The sequence below is a fragment of the Schistocerca americana genome, chromosome 4 (genome assembly GCF_021461395.2).
Source record: "Schistocerca americana isolate TAMUIC-IGC-003095 chromosome 4, iqSchAmer2.1, whole genome shotgun sequence".
Taxonomy (NCBI): Eukaryota; Metazoa; Arthropoda; class Insecta; order Orthoptera; family Acrididae; genus Schistocerca; species Schistocerca americana.
Genome location: NC_060122.1, coordinates 215,500,806 through 215,524,651, shown reverse-complemented (window position 1 = coordinate 215,524,651; position 23,846 = coordinate 215,500,806). Strand labels below are relative to the sequence as shown.

Below are 23,846 nucleotides of genomic sequence, written 5' to 3'. Positions count from 1 at the left end.
ATTGTGAGATTCTCTCGGTCCGACAGAGTTGTTTGACACCTTGCTTTTTCTTGGAGAAACAGACGTTTGTATTTTTGTGGCAACAAACACAGTGAAGTCTTTGCTTCATTTTCTTGATGGTAGCACAATATCCTTCAAAGTTGATTACTGCAGCTTGAGGGAGAATATCAAACACAATAACCGCTTCAGATTCCCAGGAGTCCGTCGCCATGTCTACCAGCTTACGGTGCGGCTTTGAACATTTTCTCCGGAGGACAGATGGTGTGATATCATTGCTTGGATTGCCGTTTTGTTTCTGGTTCAAAGATATGTACCCATATTTCATCGCGTGTGACGATGTTCGACGAGAAATTGTCACGACCACACTCGTAAGGCGCTAGCAGTTCCGCACAGGTGGTTCTTCGTTGGTCTTCATGGTCTTTTGTTAGGCGGCGAGGAACTTGTGGACGAGTGTGTCACCGATGTTGTGGTTTTCCGCAAAAAAATTAAATAACTGCTCTCTGCTTGGAACGCACCTCCGTTACAGACGCCAATTTGAAGTTTACGTATAGTGCCGCCACCTATCGGAACTTAGTGAAAAAAAAGTGAAAAAAATCGCAGCACCATGAACGAGTTGTGTGACAAACGTAAGTTTGCTAGACGTGTTTCTAGATCCGAAATTTCACACCGGTCGCGTAAGTGTGGCACTAGTAGCGCCACTATGAGGATGAAATCAGGTTTGGTTTAAATAAACGCTGTCACGGTCGTAGGCATTAGTTAATGTTAGTCAAGAATGTCTTTGAGGCGGCAAAGACACCATTATCAACACCTCACTGGGTTTGAACGAGATCGTTTAATAGGGCTACGAGACGCTAGATGTTCCTTCTGCGATACAGCAGAAAGAGTTGGCAGAAAAGTTGCCTGTATACATGACTGCTGGCGGTGGTGGTCACGAGAATGTAGGGTCGCAAGAAGACCCCGGTCCTCTCGGTCAATTGGCAATACTGGGATGAAAGACCACGTTTGGCGTATGGCTCTGGGGCACTGTACTGCATCTTCAGCAGCAATTTGAGCAGCAGTTAGAACCACAGTGAGACAACGAACTGTTAAAAATTGGTAACTTCAAGGACAGGACCAAGCCCGATGCCCTGTAGCGTGCATTCCACTGACCCCAACTTCAGTGGTATCAGATGAGAGATCATTGGGTGGCAAGTGTTGTGTTTTCTGATGAAATATGGTTCTGCTTCGGTGCCAGTGACGGCGTTCTTAGATGGAGGCCAGCTGAATGCCTGCAACCAGCCTTTATGCGTGACACACACACACACACACACACACACACACACACACACACACACACATTGTACTTTCACTTGTAGTTATGGTCTGGGCAGTGATTTCGAGTGGCAGCAGGGGCACTCTCTTGGTTATCCCATCTACACTAATTTATACCTCTGACCTGTGATTCGACGTGTTGTGCTGCCAGTCATGAACAGCATTCCACGGGTTGTTTTCCAGTAGCACAATGCTCACTTACATTCCGCTGTTTTAACCCAAAATGCTTTGCAGAGTGTCCACATGTTGCCTTGGCCTGCTAGATCACCAGATCTGTCTCCAATTGAGCAGGTACGGGACATGATAGAACGACAACTGCAGTGTCGTCCACAAATAGCGTTAACCGTCTCTGTATTGACCGTTCAGGTGCAACGGATATGGAACTCCATCCCACAAACTGACATCCGGCACCTGTGAAACACAGTGCATGTACGTTTGCATGTTTGGATTCAACATTCTGGCGATTACACCGGTTATTAATGCACAATCATTTCGCATTTGCAATGGCTTATCTCACATTAAGCTGTTATCTTGCAATGTTAAACACTGGAATATGTTACTTACAAGGGGACCCTCCATACTGTAAATCACAGATTTTGATGAGCTTCAAATACGTCGTAGAGGCACTTAGCCTGAGTACCTGGCTGTCTGGTATTATAGCGATGGGTCTTGGTTTTTGAGAAAATCGATTTTGAAGATCATGGCGCGCTGTGTACATCTATAACACTACATTTGTTTCAAGTAAGTAAACTTAGAGCAGTGTAAAGGTTCAGCGCTGCTGCGCTGAAGGTGCCGTGTTCGAATTCTGTTTATGTACAATTTTTTTTTTCAATATCGACCGAATATTTCAATTTTATTTCAAAGAATATCAACAAATTGTGTAAGATTTGAGAAATTATAAAGATGTATTCAATTATTAATTTTTTCAAATATTCATTCCATTTGTGGTTCGCAGTTGGAGTTCCAAATGTTCGTACAACGGTGGCTTCTTGTGTTATCTGAAATCGATTTCCACCCATTATTGTCTCCTCTCCCGTGAATACCGTTAGCCGTAACGGGAACCCCAGCTCCTAGTTGCGGCCAATGAGGATGCGAGTTGCATTCCTTTACGTTCGTTCGCGTCTAACTACAGCGTCAGTTGCTCTCTAGTGCCGTGTGATGGAAAAATTCTGTGAAATGGAAGAACCAAGTGCTTCTGCATTAGTACAGCCAGAAGAAGATCCACAAGTAGAGGTTCAAATGGCTCTGAGCACTATGGGACTTAACATCTGTGGTCATCAGTCCCCTAGAACTTAGAACTACTTAAACCTAACTAACCTAAGGACAGCACACACACCCATGCCCGAGGCAGGATTCGAACCTGCGACCGTAGCAGTCGCGCGGTGCCGGACTGAGCGCCTAGAACCGCTATACCACCGCGGCCGGCCACAAGTAGAGGACTTGAACGAAGAATCAAAAGGCGAAATCACAAATGCCATGAAATACGCCGAAAATCTACTCCACGATTTGAATCTCGTAACGAATACACCGCCTAGCGTGATCTCTGCCAATTCCGTTGCAATTGGCGATGAGATATGTATCGCAATACAGGATCTATTGGGCGAAAGACAGATTATTATTGATGATGAATTGATTGATTTCAACGAAGAGATGAATTGGGAGAATTTGATGTGAATCACAAACAGAATGAATATTTGAAAAAATTAGTGAACTGAATATTTCTTTCTGTTTGTTGATATTCTTAGAAATAAAATTGAAAAAGCCGGTTGATTTTGAAAAAAAGTACACGAGCGCGATTCGAATATGGTACCTCAGGCGCGGTAACCCTGAAAGTTTACCGCTGCGCTACACTCGCTTGCTTGAAACAAATGTAATTTTAAGGGTATACACAGCGCGCAATGAACTGCAGAATCGATTTTCTCAAAAACCAAGGCTCGTCGCTAAAAAAACCGGATAGCCAGGTACTCACGGTAAGTGCCTCTACACAATATTTGAAGCGCATCAAAATCCGTGATTTACAGTATGGAGGGCCCCCTTATTAGAGAAATGTATTCCCGAAATTTCACTACTCTACACCAATTAGTTTTCGGTGTACTGATGCCTGTAGTATACGAAAAAATGTTTCGTGTCCGGAGTTTCAGCTAGTTAACCTCTACTGCGTGCGTTCTGCGTAATGATTCTACGTAATCCCTGGGTGACTAAGCGGAAAACCGGAAATTCGTGGCAGTCTAACTGCGAGTTAATGGAATATAGAGTGCACTAATTAGTTTATACTATGTTAATCTTTCATTATTTTCGTAGTTCTTTCGCGTTTGCTACATGAATCGATAATGACCTTCAATTTTTGATGTGAAGAGTCGGCTAAAAGAACGAAAGTTTAAATATTAGACAAGAAGTATGTTAATCTATAGTTATAATTAAGAGACAGAAAATGTAGAATACGTGAAGGATTTATAACTTTATATCAGATAGTGGGACAAAGGAAGGTTAGCGGAGAGTAAATCAGACACTTGGGATATCTTGAACTTCAGACGAACAGGGAAGAAAACCGGTCATGTCATTTTGACAGAAAGCAGCCCGACGTCCACTGTCTCTGCATGATGGGACTGGAGTGCGATAACGTAGCTGATTGCACTGTATGTGACGTGAGGATGTCCATAGCAGGTTACACAAATAAAGAAGCATTTTGTTGAACTAACTTGTTTGTTGGAGCCCTTTCCAGTGGTGTCAATAACACATCGGAAGTTATAGGGTAGTACTCGAGGCAATCATCTCTCTAGCACAGTGTAATAGCTATTACTACAGACAACGCAAACTGGTTGGACATGCCGTAGTATAAAACCGGAAGACAGTCATGTCAGCGATAACAAGAGACTTGTGTTGCTCTTCAGAAGCATAATTAAATGACAGAAAAGGAAAAATGGTTTATTGGAAGATTTTCTTTTAAAAAGCATACAGAATTTCGAATAAATACACACCGCCTACATCTGTCGTTTTTTGTTCATTTTTCGAACTATCGTACAATTTCAGCATTAGGTAACTTCAAGCACATAAATACAATTATTGAGTACAGGATCACCAAAAATCTGTGATGGCAATATTGACATACAGACACTTGCACAATAAATAATACAGCGTCACGGTTTCAGAATTGCTGGGACGGATGTGAAACGTAGAAATTAAACAGACAAAAGAAAAGAAATGTTGGGATTCTGTTAATTCAAAAGCGATTGTCATAGAATACCATCACATGAACGTGAAATACAATCCTAAAAGCAATAAAAATTACTAAACAGTATGTATGCGCACACTAATTACGTATGAATATGTAAGCTGGTGCCTGCAGCATTCGTCACTTTTCTTATTCATTACTTATTGGACTACATTATCAACAGACCTATCAGATTTTAGGATTATGCTTATTTTAATTCAAGTTAGCATGACAGTTATACACGAACGGTTTTCAGACATTTATTGGAGGTAAATGCATACCGGAGCTCTAACAGCATTCAAAGGAAAACTTTAAGGTTCCTGGATATTATCTGCCACAGACAGAAGAGAAATCTCAGAGTGCAAGATCCACTAGAAGTATATGGGCAACAGATTTTGTAATTCAATGACGTACTAAATAGCTCACGAATACACCCTAGTGCCTCTTGCATTTAGCAGTATTGTCTCTTAAGTCAGCGATCTCAGAGGACAATTATACTATCAGAACACACACATTAATACAACCACCTCACAGCGATGTACGTATCTCTCTCTCTCTCTCTCTCTCTCTCTCTCTCTCTCTCTCTCACACACACACACACACACACTCACACACACACACACAGCTACAATTAAGATCAATTAATTAGTCAAACTAATGCTTGTACATGCCTGAGTTAGATTGGATTATGTCGTTATAATTACATTCAGTCTACATGAATACTAATAACACACTGATGATAGCTGCACTGTCAGTTGGAATCTAGATCTGCAATGCAATAAAAAAGATAGATGACATCACGATTAATTTTAACCATCTTTCTCTACTGGATTAATAAACGCAATAGACCAACGTAATACAAAGAAGTAAAGGAGTGGCATATGCTGTATTTTCGTTTCGTGTCGACCTTGAGACAATTCTGCAACGAGTGACTGCACGATAATCAGTTTTTTAGCAATAATTGAAACACTAATCCCACCATGTTGCCTAACGTGCTCCCAGCCGATAATGTCACATTTCTTCTTCTACGACCTACTTCTATGAACTCTACCGTTCCTCTACAGTACTTATTTTACTTTTTATTCGTGCATATGATCTAAAATCATAAAATTGTCTTTAGTTCATGACGTATACGGATTTACAGGTCAGTATATTGAGTTAATAATACGAATTCTACATGACAATTTGAGTCATGTAGTTCACAAAAGTGTGAAATTTAGAGAAATATAATTTCAGTAGTAGACTTTTCCTGCATAGGAGACGTCACTCTGTAGGTAATTTAAGAACATTTTTTATAACGTGTCGTTTAAAAGGCTTGTATTGTAAAATTAAAAACTTGTATTTTGTAGCAGATGGTCGAAAGCAGCAAATTAAAACCTAAAACTGCGAAAACCGCTGTTCCTAAACAGAAAAATAAAATATTGTCACTGCGGATAATACACTATTGTTGGTACTCGTGGAAAGGTATTACGTAGATAGAGTGAGGATTAAACGTAACAGTCAATACTTCGTTTACTGTTTCTATGTTTATAAACGTTAGAGACTGTTTACCACTAATGAAGATTCTTTAAATGATTTTATCACTTGTAACACGCCCATAGGCAATAAATTTTCAAGTCCAGCAAAGCAGTTATATTGTTTTGTGAAGAGATAATTTTATTAAGTGGTCAAATAAGAGCATTTACGTTAGAAAATAAAGTTTTAAATTAATTCAAATTCAGTAGAAGGCTTCTGGTAATGTTTAGAAATACCTATTAGGAATTTTTCAATATGTGTGATAAAGTAGAAACTTACCACGTTGTAATAAGTAGCAGTAGAATCATACGTAAGGATAAAACATGTTTTTATAGGCTATGTTATTGCTTTTCTACGTCGAGTTCAATTTTTAATGTTAATGATTCTGTGAGTTATAAGAAATGAAATCATACTATAAATGAAGTAGTAAATCTATGAAATACTAAACCTAAATCACATACGAACACTTTTTATGAATCATTACAGAAAACCATTCAGAGTTAAAATAGAGAACACTTTTATACTCTTATTATACGACCCTTTTAGGAAAGCAACGGTGTTAAATTCATGATTGTTATTTGTGAACCGTTACTAAATTTGCTCAAAGCCACTTGAAGCACTTACAGGTAGATGTTTTTAAAATAATTATCCAATTTACCTCGAGATTCATGTGTATTATATATGCAGTGGTTTCAGATGTACTCTGTTAACGACGTCTAATCTTTCTACTCGATAAAAAGTTACGAAAAATTTTTCACGTACCATTCGTGATGTATAATTTTATAGAAACACAATAAGTCTTGAAATATAGAACATGCAAGCTTATTTATTTTCAACTACAAATAGTGTCACAGAAATGATACAGGATTTGGGCTGGACATCATTAAAAGAAAGGCGTTTTACGTTGCGACGGAATCTTCTCACGAAATTCCAATCAACAACTTCTTCCTCTGAATGCGAAAATATTTTGTTGACACCAACCTACATAAGGATAAACGTTCACCACGATAAAATAAGGGAAATCAGAGCTCGTACGGAAAGATATAGGTGTTCGTTCTTTCCGCGCGCTATACGAAACTGGAATAGTAGAGAATTGTGAAAATGGTTCGATGAACCCTCTGCCAGGCACTTAAATGTAATTTGCAGAGTATCCATGTAAAATTAGATGTAGAATGAGATCCGGCGATCGCGGTGGCCACGGGGCAGGATCTCCACTTCGACGATGAGAGTATGTGTTGTTCGGGTGCAGGAAGTGGCTGGTACATCGTCCTGTTGAAACCACATCCATTCGTGGATGACTAGGAGAACAATCTTTAAGAACTATGAAAGCACATCCGGCAGGAGCACCATTCAACTTGCACCAGTCAAATGGGGAGGGAATTGGGTGATCTTTGAAATGTTGACAGGGAATCGATGCAAGTGGCCAATGATGTGGGTGGTGGTGGGACTGTCCTCACTCGAGACATGGCTGCGATGTTGCCATGCAAGCACTGAGATGGGCGACCGTCGCTTTGAACAGTTACTGTGAGCGTCCCGGTGGAGGTTCGAGCCTCCCTCGGGCATGAGTGTGTGTGTTTGTCCTTAGGATAATTTAGGTTAAGTAGTGTGTAAGCTTAGGGAGTGATGACCTTAGCAGTTAAGTCCCTTAAGGTTTCACACACATTTGAACAAGTTACTGTGAGCTACGTTGTTGGTATGCTATGTACGCTGTTTATCTCCATAAAACAGTAAATAACATTTCGTACCATTCGTCCCCCATCTCAGTTCAACCAGTCATGGACCCGCAGTCCTCTGTTTCAGTTTGAGACACCCAGTATAGCCGCATCGCTTCGCGGTACACTGCATAAATTGTGTTCAGGAACGTCCACAAACAGTAGCTTTTATATCGTCCCTTATACTTACCACAAGGTAAGTGGAAATTCATTGAGCTTCAGTTCGTGCACTCCTTTCAACTCCTTTCCACGTTTGGTACGGCACAGTGCTCGTGGCGACTACGAAGGTGTGAAATCGCTGATCGTGGTTTTGTTTATAAGTGCAGAAACAATATAAATTATTTCAATTAGTTGTTATTCAGGCAGCTGTGGATGAAGGAACAAACAATTTCCCAACCCATTTTCTGCCGCGTTCGGGTCGAAAGTGGAAAGTCTCTTCGGCAGTTAGCCACCGGCAGCAACGAGGCATCCCCCTTTACTCGTCAGATCGCCCTCTATCGGCAGCGGCGCTACGGGGGCATGTCGGAAGCGCTCGGATGTTCTCGGAAGTGGTCGGCGGCCGGTCCAGCGGCCGCCGCTGCTGCTGGGACGAGGGGCGCGCAGATCCCGCTGTGCGGCCGCGGATGACGTCAGGCAGTGGCTAGCCGCGCGAGTGTCCGCTGAGCGAGTCGCCGCCGGGGCGGCACACCGACGCCGACGCCGACGCCAGCACGTCGCGGCGCCAGCCATGGCGTTCCTCGGCGCCCGCCACGCGCCCGCGCTGCTCTGCCTGCTCGTCCTCTCCGAGCACACGCCTGCCGAGAAGATCCCAATCGGTGAGTATGTCTGCGCTTGCTCTCGCGACGTAATGCTGCGTCGAGTTTGCTCTGTACACGTGCAGCGGTTAACGGCCTACTTGAGTGCGGCTGGGCGTTAATTATAACACTTTCCTACACTTGTTACATTTCGCTGCTCGGTGTAGCATTTCACAAAATTTTATGCTGAACTACAAGCCGTTTCTTCCAGAATGAGCGTTAATCAGAGATAACGCCAATTCGCATAAAGATGGGAAAGACTTTGGTAAACAACAATCTTTTCCAAGTGGACTGTCTTGTCACTGTCTGTACTAGATGTAGGACTACTTGGAAGCAGCGAAGAGCCACCTGTAATATAAAACGATGGAGAAATGAGTGGATGCTGTTGTTATTATTGTTGTTGTTGCGGTCTTCAACCCAAAGCCAGTATGACGTATCTTCCTTCATATCTCCATAACTACTGCAATCCTTGCTCATTTTTACCTGCATATTTTAGTCAAGCTTTTGTCTTCAAAAAGCAGCTTTAACACCCACACTGCACCCCTCCCCCCAACCCCCCGCCCCTCCTGACTACCCATTACGATAGCAGCTATTACGTGATGCTTTCTAAGGTATGCTAGCAACCTATCTCTTCTTTTAGTCAGCCTGTACACAGCGCTCTTTCTCCGATGTTCTCTTCTTCATCAATTACTCGATATGACGATTTAATGTTAAGTATTACTTCGTTAACACCAAGTTTCCAAACCTTCTGCTAATGTCTTTCTCATCCATCATACAACTTTCGCTCTCATACTAGACTACACTTCAAATATCAGAAAATACTTCGTTATATTAAAATTTATATTCAGTATTAACAAATATCTATTTTATGTTCACTTTGCTTTACAAACCATCTATTAACTTCTTTTCTGTTAATTGCACATGCCTCACACCTCATCAGGATACACTTCGTATACTTCCCGGAAACACTGCTTCGGTGTCAGAATAGCAAGTTTCGCTTATTAGTTGTACTGTTTCATTTCATAATGAATTTTCTCAGCGTCGCCTGCATAATTCTTTTGATATTGATCATAAAACCCTGTTGAAAGACACTGTCCATCGTGTTGAACGGATATTTTACATTCTTTGCCGTCTTTGACTGAATTACAATTTCAGCGTAAAACGTTAAATTTTTATTCTTTCTCCCTATACTTTCATTCTTTCTCTTAATTTGTCCCTGGTTTCCCATACCGTTTGAACACTATACGTGGGGGTACACTGCAGTGCTGCCTCGCTCCTTACCGATGTCCAATTACGAGTATTTACTCGAGTCGTTTCATAAAAAAAGTGACACTGATCGAAAACACGCAGTACGCTCCACTCACGAGCAGGGAAATCCGGTCTCGGTAATACTCCTGAGGTTGTGATCAAGTCAATCTCCCTCCTGTATCCGTTATGCCGGTGATGCTAGTAGAGAGTCTTTTGTGGCATTTCGAGGCGATGAGACGAACATACAGCAAGCTACTGCTCTCTTATGATCTTCAAGGAGTTCTCTGGTTACCACGCATTGCGTGTTACAGCAACTCCTGTCATTTGTTTGATTTTTCGTAATCATCGTAACTTTCTGAGCGGAGTCAAATGACTGAATTTCATTGATGTTTATTACAAAACAACACCCTCGCTTTCGTCACGCTAGCTTGCATCAATGTCTTTTAGCAAAAGATGGAAGCCACAACGATAATTGTTTGTGACGTCGTCGTCTAGGTCATCAGAGACATTCCATAACAGAAGTGTCATACAGTCATTAGTAACATTTTATACAGCGTAGCTTCCTGTACAAAGCTTCCAATGCCGATCCAAATTGATGGGACAGATATTTTGGTTCAGTAACTATTCTGTTGCTTTTGACGATGCACACGCACTACTCGTGGTGGAAACATAAACGCTGGAATCTGATGCCGTGGGCATGTTGTATCGTGCCACAATCTTAATTCATTACTCCTGACTTCTACGAAAATTGAAAGAATAATTTAAAAATGCTGGGGCTCCAAACAAACATCACTTTATTTCATGTTTACATGAACGAACTCCGCTTTTCTGGCTCAGTGCCCCACGGGAAACGGCAACAAACATCGTATCAAAATATTCTTCTTCTAATGGGGCTCTGGAAAGCTGTCTGTTCAAATACAGTTCTGTTTTTCGAAACTCAAGTTGCATCATAAGACTGTTATTTGCAAATGCTCTGAGAAGTTGTTGTACAATGATGTTCTCGCGACTTTACTTGCCTAAACTTCCATTTCAGTGTTTGAACCGTTCTTTTCTATATATGAACCGGTTCTGGATATACTATCCGTGATACCTTTTACAAATTTAATTTAGTTTTACCAGTATTAGTACGCCAAAAAACATGATCTAATGGATGTCATTGGATTTATAGACATTTAAAGTAAAAAGCAGTAGATTATAAAATACCAAAATTAAAATTAAAATTACATTAATAATATGAAATGACTGTCATACGTTACTTGATTTCAGAAAGCTGGATAATAACAACCAAAGAAAACACGTCGCTGGTCCAAATTAGTGAGGATCACGCAGCCATTAGTTTGGAATGACTTTGGGAAACCATAGATAATATAAAAAATACTCGGTCACTGAAGAAAGCGTGACTCCTCTTTACATTAGTAGCTTCCCCACACGATCAAGTGGAGCTGAATTATTCATTCGCACGTAACATGTTCCTACATATGACTATTGAGTATTCGAAGAAAGAAGACTAGTGTTTAACGTCTCGTCAAAGACGTCGGCACTAGACAACGGCCCGGAGGAGGGAAGAATGCAGAAGGAACCATCCCGGAATTTGCGTTAAGGGATTTAGAAATCCACTGTAACCTAAATGTCAATGGTCAGACGGGATTTCGAATCATCGTCTTCCAGAATGCGAGTCACGTGCGCTGACCACTGCGTAGCCTCACTCGGTTTAAGTAGTCGTGTGTTAAAAATATATTTCTACTTTTCTGTTAATTTCAGTGAGCTCCAATCACTGCAACACGATCCGTTCCACACGGATGTAGTTTAAATTAACTGGTTCCACGCCACATAAATAAATAAGAATTACGTATGCCAGAGGTCGGCAGTTTCTGGATGAAATTTCATCTTACAGGAATTATGTACTCAATGTTCAGCTTATCTATAACCATTAGATAAATCAAATCTTATTTATCTGACAGTGTCTTCATAGTTTCACCAATTAACAAATGAGGACAGAGTTTCTACTCTTTAATGACAATACCTCTTCGTGTAACTAAAACGTATCCCATATTTCTTGGCCTCGGTTAATCCGACTAAAGAACTAGCGTATTTAACAACACTGATAGTAAAAGCATAAAATGTGACATTGTATCAACGCTGCATACTTACTGGTAGTTCTTCTCTACCAACAACAAACAGTAGAATTCGTTTACACTTTGTTTTGTTTGGTTGAATGGTTCGGGAGTATTTATTAATTTATGAAAAATATGTTGACCTGACCCTACAGGTTAGCGGAGAGCTCTAATGCATTGCTTCCTGGACTCGGGGTAGGCGCGCCGGCTCTGAATCGAATCCACCCGGCGGATTAACGACGAGAGCCGGTGTGCTAGCCAGCCTGGAGGTGGCTTTTAGGCGGTTTTCCTCCACATCCCACTAGGTAAATACTTGGCTGGTCCCCACGCCCCGCCTCAGTTACACGCCTCGAAGACATTTGCACACTTTCCGTGGTTTACACTAGACGCAGGCAGCTGGGGTCCACCAATTCCATCCTGAGGGGGGGGGGGGGGGGGGGTATGGGATGGCGGCAGGAAGGCATCCGGCCACCCCTTAAAATTACCCATGCCAAATCTGACTTAAACATGCAGACCCTGTAAAACATGCAGGACACAGGCATTAGCAAAACAAGAAAAGTACATTGGCCTGAAACAAACAGAACACTGAAGATTTGTAAATTGCATAACTTTTTCCAAGTAACAGAATATACACTGAAGTCGGAGTGCTACTCTTATTTCTTGTTTTCCTTTTGTAAATCTTCCTGCTCTTTCCTGCAAGGTTTTTGTGCCACAATTATGTTCTTCAGGCCAGCTTATTCGAAAGCTTCTTCGGGGCATTAAGAATCCTTAACTTTTATTCTATGCAGATGGCTTGGATAATGTACTGTCCTAGTAGCACCCTATTTAGCAATGTTACACAAATTCTCAGAATGTTGGGGATATTTGCATACTGATGTACATGCACGCAATGTGCAACGAACTAATGCGCTGTTGTCACTTAGGAAATGTGTAGACATTCAAGTAACGAAAATCATTAACTATAAGTCGAGTACTCGATTGTCGATCAAAATTCCCTAGGGAGGTGAGAGAGCATAAAATCCCGGGCATGTACCTATTTATCGGAGACTTCTGCATGAAGATAACTCCGGCAGTGAGTCGGAAACGTCAGGTCACCGATTCCAAATCACCTCGTCTGCATAAATGCAGAATAGCTAGTTGTATATTTATCGCGCTGAATGTAATGATTCTAGCATGAGTTCCCATGCCACAAGGAATGCCGCTGAACGCAACGCAGCTCTTTCTATACAGCTCTTCACATGGATCTTCTAAAATGCCCACAAAATCCGCTAACAAACGTAAACGTTAACACGTAGATAATGATTTGAGCTGAAATCCAATCCAGAGATGTACTGGAATTTGTGGTATGGAACAGATCAGTCTCCCACCTTTCCATGTACTCAGAAAGAAAGAGGAATATTAATTCGCTGGTTTTCTCACTTATTACACTTACAACTTGACTGAAGTGGCAGCGATGCTTGAGTTTATCGCTGCCAAATACGTTGCAGACGATTAGTGGAGCATTAGAAACTTTAAACACCTCCTGATGATATACGTAGAAATGTTATATCACATACGTGAAGCCAGTTTAAAGGAAATGATCAAGTTGGTTTCCTACAGGATACGGCGTGTTGAGGACATCATATCATGGCCTTTATTATGGGTACTACGCACTTCTACATCTTTAATTCTGTTCCAAGTAAATGCACTTAGGCATATAAAGTAAAACAACAGTTTCAGAAGTAGTGACGTAGGTTAAATTTGATAAAGATGTAATGCCGCTTGATATCAAGGAATTAATTGACTAAATAACAAAAAGGAAGCCCTCCATTGTGGTTCTGGACAACAAAAAGTTTTTTGACGTTGAAAGGTGAGAAAAGACGCTCAAATTTCTAACAAGAGTGTGCGTAAAGTAGATTACCTGACGAATCGTCTACAGAAGCCACAAAACCCGCAACTCCAGTTGAAAGTGTAAAATCAAATAGATCTGAAGGATGTAACGCAGAGTTGAAGATTATCAATTTATTTATTTAGACAAAAATGATGAAAAATACGAGTAAATCAAAAGAGAATATTGACTTGATGAACTTAAAAATCTGGCTAACAAACAAAATAAATAAACTAAGCAGAGAGAAGATAATGAATGTGGCACCTATTGTAAGAGACAAGCGTAATATGTACTGCGTATGAATTTTTTTCATGCGATGTTAATGTGATAAAATATTTCTTGCGGCAAGAAGCTCCTCCAGATTTTAGTGCATAATATGTACTAATTACAATAAAAACTTACTACGCCTTCTGCGAGAGGTGCTACAGAATCACTTGCCAATGAGCATTGTACACACATCAGTATTAAATTTCAGATGTAATAGTTTCCAGCATTGTAGGACATTAGGTGGGTCTTTTGGACAAGGGAGGCAGAACAGAGGCTCACGACGAGTCTGTCTGCCCACCGCGTTTTTGGTTTCAGGTGAAAGCGCGCCCAATTCTCAGCGGCCCATTCTGTCTCTCTCTCCTCTCTCTCTCTCTCTCTCTCTCTCTCTCTCTCTCTCTCTCTCTCTCTCTGACACACACACACACACACACACACACACACACACACGCAAACACACACACATACACACACACACACACACATACACACACACACACACACACACACACACACACGCACACACACACTTCCACCCACTTCTGTCGAACTGAGGCAGAACGCAGTCCTTAAGAGCTGCGATGATGTCAACGTGACGTTAAAAACTAAGCTTGTTTCTTATTAAATCCTATATTGCTCGTTGTCAGATACTCGTTGCATGATCTGTTCACATATTTAGAACTTTCTCTAGCGAATTAATTCAAAATGCGAAATAATAAACCGGCTTTTTTCGGTGACTCATCAATCCTTCTCGTTTTTCGTTTCAACAAACTACCAAGAACTACTTTCGTTCTTCGTTAATAGCACTCATGCGACTTATTTACTGTATGGATTCTATCACAACATCCTTATTGGCTTTTCTATCTGGTCGTCATGGTATCCCCTTCGCAACAGACTGCTCTCCGACACATCGTTTTTGGATCAACGTTTTGACAAATTTTTCCCTCGTTTCCACACTGACTTCTTAAATGTAAATTGTTGCGTCCGGATGACATGAATATTATTTATTTTGTAACTTACTCGCGATCTACATTGGGAACCCATACGCAACACTAAGTACATATCTACCGCCTGACAACTTGTGCAAAATATGTAATAATATGCACAAAACTTCTTCATTAACCAATTTATCTGTTAGTCAAGAGCGTATCGAAATTCCTGCGGTGGTTTCTGAGACTGGTCTTCGTATGCAGACAGAACACCTCCACTGTAAACTTTTATAGAGTGGTTTACATAAACTTTCTACTTGAATCAATCTGTCTACTTGTGAAAACCATACTGAGATCCTTATAGTATTTCCTGAGATTAACCCTCACATACAGACTGAAAAATTTAGCTGGTGACTTCAATTTACAGTATGTACAGAATATATGGTACGGCATCTGGTCAACATTCGCTGTTCTCGGGTGTTTCAGCGGTTATTAAAGTACCACTTTTCCAAGCGGATGCCGCCTCCTCTCTATCTGACTAGTCCATAACTCCCATCATTTCCACAAGATGTTACTCCAAATACCAGTTAAATATGGAACAGATAACAGTACATATGTTACACACTGATTGTTACTATAAACAGTAAATTGTATACACCACCTTTCTTTGTGAATCATTCTGTTTCTAAGTCCCTAACGTACTTCCTGAGGTTAACCTTCACAGACAAAATGAAAAAGTTCGCAGGAGACTTTAATTTCTTAATGCGCTAACCCTTTCCCCAATGCTTCGCCCTCATATGTGTTAGACACATCTCCTCCATCCTGTCTTTGTCCATCTCTTTTTCTCTCTCTCTGTCCTCATCATCCTACCTCTAACGCCTCCTCCCCACTCTTTCTGTCTCTTCATCTCCACCTCCACCTCGCTTTCCACTTCCTCCATCATCTCTGACCATATCTTCCTCCCTCTCTCTCCTCCCTCTCTTTTTTTTCATTTCCAGTTCCCCGTTTTCTCTTTCAACCTGCCCACTACCCATCTACATATTCCCCCTGCTACATGCCTCTCCCCTCCGCCCCAATCTCTATCCATTTCCTTTTCCCCCACACGTCCATCCTCTCCTCTATCCATCTCAATCCCTCCTCTATTGTGTTCATCAATATGTATAGCTGCTGGTATACAAGTTTAATAAAGCAGAATTATACTGCTCCTATAACATGCTTGCCATGCAGGGAAGGCTTCACGTCAAGGCCTCGATAGTCATGTATTGTCACTCTCATACAGGTCGCCATGGAAAGCGGGTAACCAGGCCAACAGTACTAGAACACAACACGTCTGTCATGAAAAGCAGCCTACATGGCAGGGCCCAGAAACAATATCTTGCTCCTGACATGTAGGCTGCCCTACTTGTCTGGTCGATTTGGCAGGCTGGTAATGTTCCAACAAAAGCCTGTTCTGCAGGGCAGCCTCTACGCAAGGACCAGGAAAAAATACAGTTTTGCCCCATTTCCTTTCATATTGGAGTTAGGCCGTTATAAACCCCACAGTGATGATATTCGTGAGGCCTGTTGTTTCCGTGAAAAGTTTGGTTAAAATCGATGCAGAGATTTGGAAGTAAATCCTGGATGTAAACACATACATCCCTGTGAGACCTTAACTTTTCCCGGCGAATCGAATGTTCAAATAACTTACGGGTTTGCTGCCGGGTAACGTCGTCGAACACCGCCGATATTTCGACAGGAGCGCACCCAGCCATTCTCAAGGCACAATTGCAAGGAAGAAAAAATGTGCAAGCAAATTTAATAACTCGGTTCACAGAGGAGAAACAAGGAAGACGCCACACACAGAACAAGTGTCAACACAACCAAAGATAACCAACATCAGAAATATCGATAGTTACTATTAATCAACACGTGAGGTAGCACTAATTATGCCCCTCTGTTTTTTGATGAGAGACAGAGCCGGATTCCAAGCAGCATTTAAAGAAAATCCACCATCTCTGTTAATAAGGTTGATTGATAGTCTGATTTCAACAGCTACCTTAATAACACTGTCCCAATAGCTGGACGTGCAAGCCAGAATCTCCGTGTTGTTGTATTCCATAGGATGACGATGTCAAGGCAATTTTCTGCAATAGCGGATTTGCTCGGCTGTTGTAAGCGTGTGTGACGCTTATGTTCAATACACTGGTCTTCCACAGTCCTGATTGTCTGACCAATATATGACATACCACAACTGGAAGAAATACGATAGACCCCAGCCTTACGCAAACTAAGATAATCTTTTACGGACGCCAACAGGGCCTTAATCTTCGATCGTTGCAATTTCAAGAACCCTTACTGTTTGTAAACTCGAAGTTTGAATGGAATACTTACAATTTCTATTAACGTAATTTGGTCTTATTTTCCATACCCCGTCAAAGACAATTTTATATGCATGATCTGGTGTATTAGATGGGAGGAGAATTGATAATTCCTCGTCTCGTGTAACGAAAACATGTAATGTAGGGCCAGAGTGTTCTTCCCCTTCGAGGTCATCCGGTTTCGTGTCTCTATTAAGGGTGGAGGAACTGCCGGTTCGAAAGAAGTCCTCCCTGTCGCCCGCCACAAAGGCACGAGGACGAGTTGACTGTGACGAGCCGGCAGGAGCAGAACTGCGGCTAAAGACGCGGCCGGCGGCTCTTTCGTCGGGGCGGAGCGGCGCAGCCAGTGTCAGGGGGCGAGTAATTTTATTTGCGACAGTCGGGCCGAGGCGAAGCTAGCGGCGGGGTCGCCCAAAGGGCTTCGCTGATTGGCCGAGAGTCAAGGCAAATGGGAGAGGTGAAGCACCGATCTCCCTCTCTCTCTCTCTCTCTCTCTCTCTCTCTGTCATTTTATTCCTCGGTCGTCTCACCAGAGCACAGCTCCTCTGCGCTCGATGTAAATGCGTCGCGGGTACAATCTCGCCACGGCCCAGCGCGAATTTCGGAAGTGCTGCGTGTTACGTGGCCGCACGCACGTGCGTCCGCGGTCATTATGGTTATTCGCGGGCAGGCTGCCACGCCCACGTGTCGTGACGCTGGAGGCTGTTGTTAATAACGACTGACATTTCACTATAACCGGATTAAAAAATTATACCAGTATCGGCGGTGTTATATTTGCGCTACCTGGAAGAGCGTTCATGAGTTCCGTTTCTAAATGTCAAACTTTGTACTAGGCGACGAAGGGGACTGTACACACAGCCGTAGCGCGAAATATTTGAAATTGCAACATCATGACACAGCAACAAGTCTGATAACAGGTTTCAGGCGGAATAGGTAAATTACGTGGTGATTCATCACGTTGGCTCCCATCACCACTTGAAAAATAGACACAAATTTTTGAAATATGGCTAAAACATTGCGGATGGTGAAACCGACCTTCCCGGAAAGACGAACGACATCATACCACAGAGATAAAATTTAAAAAAAAATGGAGGTCCATTTTTCTGATTGGAGGTTTGAGAGACTTCGGCTGTTCACTTATGTTATAAAATGGAACACCTACAGACGTCTTTTAGATGTTATTTATTATATGGCTACCAGCTTTGGTGTTTCTGTACACCATCTTCTGGTCTTAATTGACGCTGAGGGTTTATCTCCAATCGTACACACGATTCCATCAGTGGCCAACATCTATGAACTCCTTTTCGCAAACTACCTGTAACAACGATGTTGTGTGATGGTTGGAGACACAACATGGTTTTTACAGGTAGGCTACCAAAGTCAGTTCATAGATGATAGCCACTGATGGAATCGTGTACATTATAGGAGATAACCTCACTCAGTGTCAGTTGAGGCCTGAAAATAGCGTACTTGTAGCCATAAAATAAATAAAATCGCAAGAACTGCTGTAGGTGTACCATTTTGTTACACAGAAAAATATTAATTTCTACATCAAGGGTAACTGATTGTCCTTGTAGGACCATAAAGTGCAGAAAAGCTGAAAATGTGGAAACATGGGCGCGACATATGTGAAACACCCCCTAACCAAGTTACTGGATAACTGCTTTCGTCATGTTATTGGCAAGCGTTCATGCAGTGTCGTATAGTTGCAGCACTTTATGCTGCTCACTCGGTCGTTTTTCATCAGAGACGGTAATAACGCGTTTGCGTTGCTGGCAATAAATGTCAGTACTTGTCGCTATATTCATAGGAATTGCAACGGACCCCTTAAACCACCAGACGCTTGACACCGTTTTTGTATGCAATCAGAAACCATTCAGAGTGTTTGTACTACATTAGATCTCAACCATGTATTTATTCATCCCATTTTTAGTTTAAAACATACATGTCTCTCTCTAGTGATGCACAAATATTTACTTGTAGCCTATAGAAGTATTCCATTTAACGTCACTGTGTCTTCGATCTATCTTCCAGTCTTGGGCAGATAAGCTCATGTCGCATTCTGACTGATTAAAAGTGATTAGTGAGAACTGAAGTGATATCATACATGTGTTTAAAGGTTTAAATGTGTTAATATTTCGTCTCAGTTTATTAAGATTACATACACTACGTGTTCGCTTACTTTTCTGATGGTGAAACTACACTACTACCAGCAGCGTAACGCTATAGCAGCTCAGGATACAATATAGTCTAACGTAAATTGCATTTACTCAGCTGCACAGAGACAAAATCTTCAAGGAAATATTACTAGCATCGGGAGATCGTCATCTCGGCAGCATTACAAACGAATTAAAGTGCTCAGGAGGTCATACCCAAAACTACCTGAACGACATGAATCGCATACCGTCTGATTTGCTTTCAGCCCAAATAACATAGCTGTCTTGCAGATCCTGTGACCTCTTTGCAGTACAGTCAATGACTATACACATTGGATATCACAATAGATCACTAGAGAACACTTTTCTCTAAGGTAATCAATCCAGATGAAGTCAGTACCATGATGTTTCAAATTCTAGTAAACGCGTCATTGGAGATGAGACGGTCTTAACGCTTATGAACTCAGTTTTATTACAGAAAGTCACATTTCTAAATAATTACACCCACACTAGAATCTAAGCTGAAAAACTCCGTCACAAGTCATCCCACCAATCTCTGGGCAAAATGAATTATTTTTGAAAACACGAAATTTTGAGTCAAGCTTCTCTAATAATTGGAAGAATTTTGGTGTTTAAAACGTTATCCCACACCTGTGAAAAGTCGTTCCTGGTATGAGTGGTTTGTCATAAACTGGATTTTGAACCAACCAGCTGTTAACAGCGGCAAGGGCTCGATGAAAACCTCAAAATTAACATCGTATCTGCAGTAATCTCTCTGTACCCTTGGCTGAGCAATTATTTGTCCATATGGGAAATGGGAAATTTGTGGTAAGATCTTATGGGACCAAACTGCTGAGGTCATCGCTCCTTAAGCTTACACACTACTTAATCTAACTTCAACTAACTTAAACTAAAGACGACACACACACACCCATGCCCGAGGGAGTACTCTCACCTCCGACGGAAAGAACCGCTCGGACCGTGACAAGGCGCCCTAGACTGCTCGGCTATCCCGCTATGTCTAAAGCTTAAACAACATGACGAATATTTTTGTTCTGCATCTGTATTGAAACCAAGCACCTATAGCCATTGGAACTAAGCAAAGCTTTCGTGAATGACCAACACTAGAGCATAGTAATGTTCGTCATTGCGAACTAGGCGTGAAGAGTTGTCGAATATCGAACTTTTCACCATCACCAGTTAACAGACCTGAACTTGAACATTTCTGTGCTCTGCATGGAATCTTGTTAAGACCCTTACGTCCCTTTTAACTAACAACGGAAAACGTTTAATATACACTCCTGGAAATGGAAAAAAGAACACATTGACACCGGTGTGTCAGACCCACCATACTTGCTCCGGACACTGCGAGAGGGCTATACAAGCAATGATCACACGCACGGCACAGCGGACACACCAGGAACCGCGGTGTTGGCCGTCGAATGGCGCTAGCTGCGCAGCATTTGTGCACCGCCGCCGTCAGTGTCAGCCAGTTTGCCGTGGCATACGGAGCTCCATCGCAGTCTTTAACACTGGTAGCATGCCGCGACAGCGTGGACGTGAACCGTATGTGCAGTTGACGGACTTTGAGCGAGGGCGTGTAGTGGGCATACGGGAGGCCGGGTGGACGTACCGCCGAATTGCTCAACACGTGGGGCGTGAGGTCTCCACAGTACATCGATGTTGTCGCCAGTGGTCGGCGGAAGGTGCACGTGCCCGTCGACCTGGGATCGGACCGCAGCGACGCACGGATGCACGCCAAGACCGTAGGATCCTGCGCAGTGCCGTAGGGGACCGCACCGCCACTTCCCAGCAGATTAGGGACACTGTTGCTCCTGAGGTATCGGCGAGGACCATTCGCAACCGTCTCCATGAAGCTGGGCTACGGTCCCGCACACCGTTAGGCCGTCTTCCGCTCACGCCCCAACATCGTGCAGCCCGCCTCCAGTGGTGTCGCGACAGGCGTGAATGGAGGGACGAATGGAGACGTGTCGTCTTCAGCGATGAGAGTCGCTTCTGCCTTGGTGCCAATGATGGTCGTATGCCTGTTTGGCGCCGTGCAGGTGAGCGCCACAATCAGGACTGCATACGACCGAGGCACACAGGGCCAACACCCGGCATCATGGTGTGGGGAGCGATCTCCTACACTGGCCGTACACCACTGGTGGTCGTCGAGGGGACACTGAATAGTGCACGGTACATCCAAACCGTCATCGAACCCATCGTTCTACCATTCCTAGACCGGCAAGGGAACTTGCTGTTCCAACAGGACAATGCACGTCCGCATGTATCCCGTGCCACCCAACGTGCTCTAGAAGGTGTAAGTCAACTACCCTGGCCAGCAAGATCTCCGGATCTGTCCCCCATTGAGCATGTATGGGACTGGATGAAGCGTCGTCTCACGCGGTCTGCACGTCCAGCACGAACGCTGGTCCAACTGAGGCGCCAGGTGGAAATGGCATGGCAAGCCGTTCCACAGGACTACATCCAGCATCTCTACGATCGTCTCCATGGGAGAATAGCAGCCTGCATTGCTGCGAAAGGTGGATATACACTGTACTAGTGCCAACATTGTGCATGCTCTGTTGCCTGTGTCTATGTGCCTGTGGTTCTGTCAGTGTGATCATGTGATGTATCTGACCCCAGGAATGTGTCAATAAAGTTTCCCCTTCCTGGGACAATGAATTCACGGTGTTCTTATTTCAATTTCCAGGAGTGTAGCTTCAGGTAACAAAGCTTGCGCCTGTTTAAAACAGAGCGCTATGGTGTAAAGTTTTGTGATGGGATTCGAACCTAGCACGTGATGAGATTGTTAACTAAGTAAAATCTAATGTTAGATATGGAATTTTTTCACCAGCAGAGAGATATTCTAATTTGAAATGAGGATACAATATTTTGCTTGACCGAGTACCGAACCCTGCACCTACCGCCGTTGTTTTCTATCCGCGAATTGTTTGTTCTCTAACAGTTAGATGTGTGCATGTTTGACGAGCAATAAAGGCATCTATTGTTACTGTTGACAACACATGAAGAGCCCTTAAAAACGAAAATTATTTATCACTAGTAATTCGGTGTGCATATGCGAGGCTTGAAAAGAAAGGAAACGATTAATATTTTTGTGCTGGACCGGGATTCGAGCCACATATGTGGGTTTCGAGAAGACTTATAGGAGCTTGCAGTCTGGGGGAAAACAACGAAATGACCGAACTATGTCGTTCCCTGTGGGTCAGATGAAAATAAAACAAGAGGCCTGAAGTGACCATTGGTTCATTACATAAAATAAAGTTTCTGTCATAAGGAAGTTCGCTGCTGACAGAGTTTCTGATTACCTCGACTTCCGCCTCTGTCCCAGCCGGTAGCGAAGGGATATGATGTTAATAATGCGGGTTCTGAGCTACGGTGCAGCCTGATGTTTTTCACTTGGCATTATTAGAGAAAAAGGAGATCTATTCCTGTGTGTTTAAAATAATTGACGGATATGGAATCTGAACCCATACCTAGCAACTAAGAAACTAAGATCAATCCACGAGACCGGTGAAAACCGGATTTAATCCATTAATGAGTGTGTCGTAATTTCTCATCACATACTGCTACGTGCGTGCTTGAAGGTATCATTTAATGCTTCTTTGTCATTTTTAGAAGCAGTTGCCCAAAAACAGGTAAATATTTGTTTGGCAGCAAATGGCTGCGCCTTTCTGTGGCAAGAGGAGCGTTGTTGTTGTTGTGGTCTTCAGTCCTGAGACTGGTTTGATGCAGCTCTCCATGCTACTCTATCCTGTGCAAGCTTCTTCATCTCCCAGTACCTACGGCAACCTACATCCTTCTGAATCTGCTTAGTGTATTCATCTCTTGGTCTCCCCCTATGATTTTTACCCTCCACGCTGCCCTCCAATACTAAACTGGTGATCCCTTGATGCCTCAGAACATGTCCTACCAACCGATCCCTTCTTCTGGTCAAGTTGTGCCACAAACTTCTCTTCTCCCCAATTCTATTCAATACTTCATCATTAGTTATGTGATCTACCCATCTAATCTTCAGCATTCTTCTGTAGCACCACATTTCAAAAGCTTCTATTCTCTTCTTGTCCAAACTATTTACCGTCCATGTTTCACTTCCATACATGGCTACACTCCATACAAATACTTTCAGAAATAACTTCCTGACACTTAAATCAATACTGGATGTTAACAAATTTCTCTTCTTCAGAAACGCTTTCCTTGCCATTGCCAGTCTACATTTTATATCCTCTCTACTTCGTCCATCATCAGTTATTTTGCTCCCCAAATAGCAAAACTCCTTTACTACTTTAAGTGTCTCATTTCCTAATCTAATACCCTCAGCATCACCCGACTTAACTCGAGTACATT

General features: G+C 42.5%; 1 protein-coding gene across 1 annotated transcript in view; it reads left to right on the top strand.

Annotated features, from left to right (window-relative positions):
* The first annotated feature begins 8,483 nt into the window (after positions 1-8,483).
* The window catches only part of LOC124612850 (glutamate receptor 1-like), a 502,148-nt gene continuing 486,785 nt past the window's right edge, over positions 8,484-23,846 (top strand). Inside the window, exon 1 of the mRNA XM_047141279.1 lies at positions 8,484-8,564. The gene's annotated coding sequence lies outside the window, so the exon portion shown is untranslated. The remainder of the gene's footprint in view (positions 8,565-23,846) is intronic.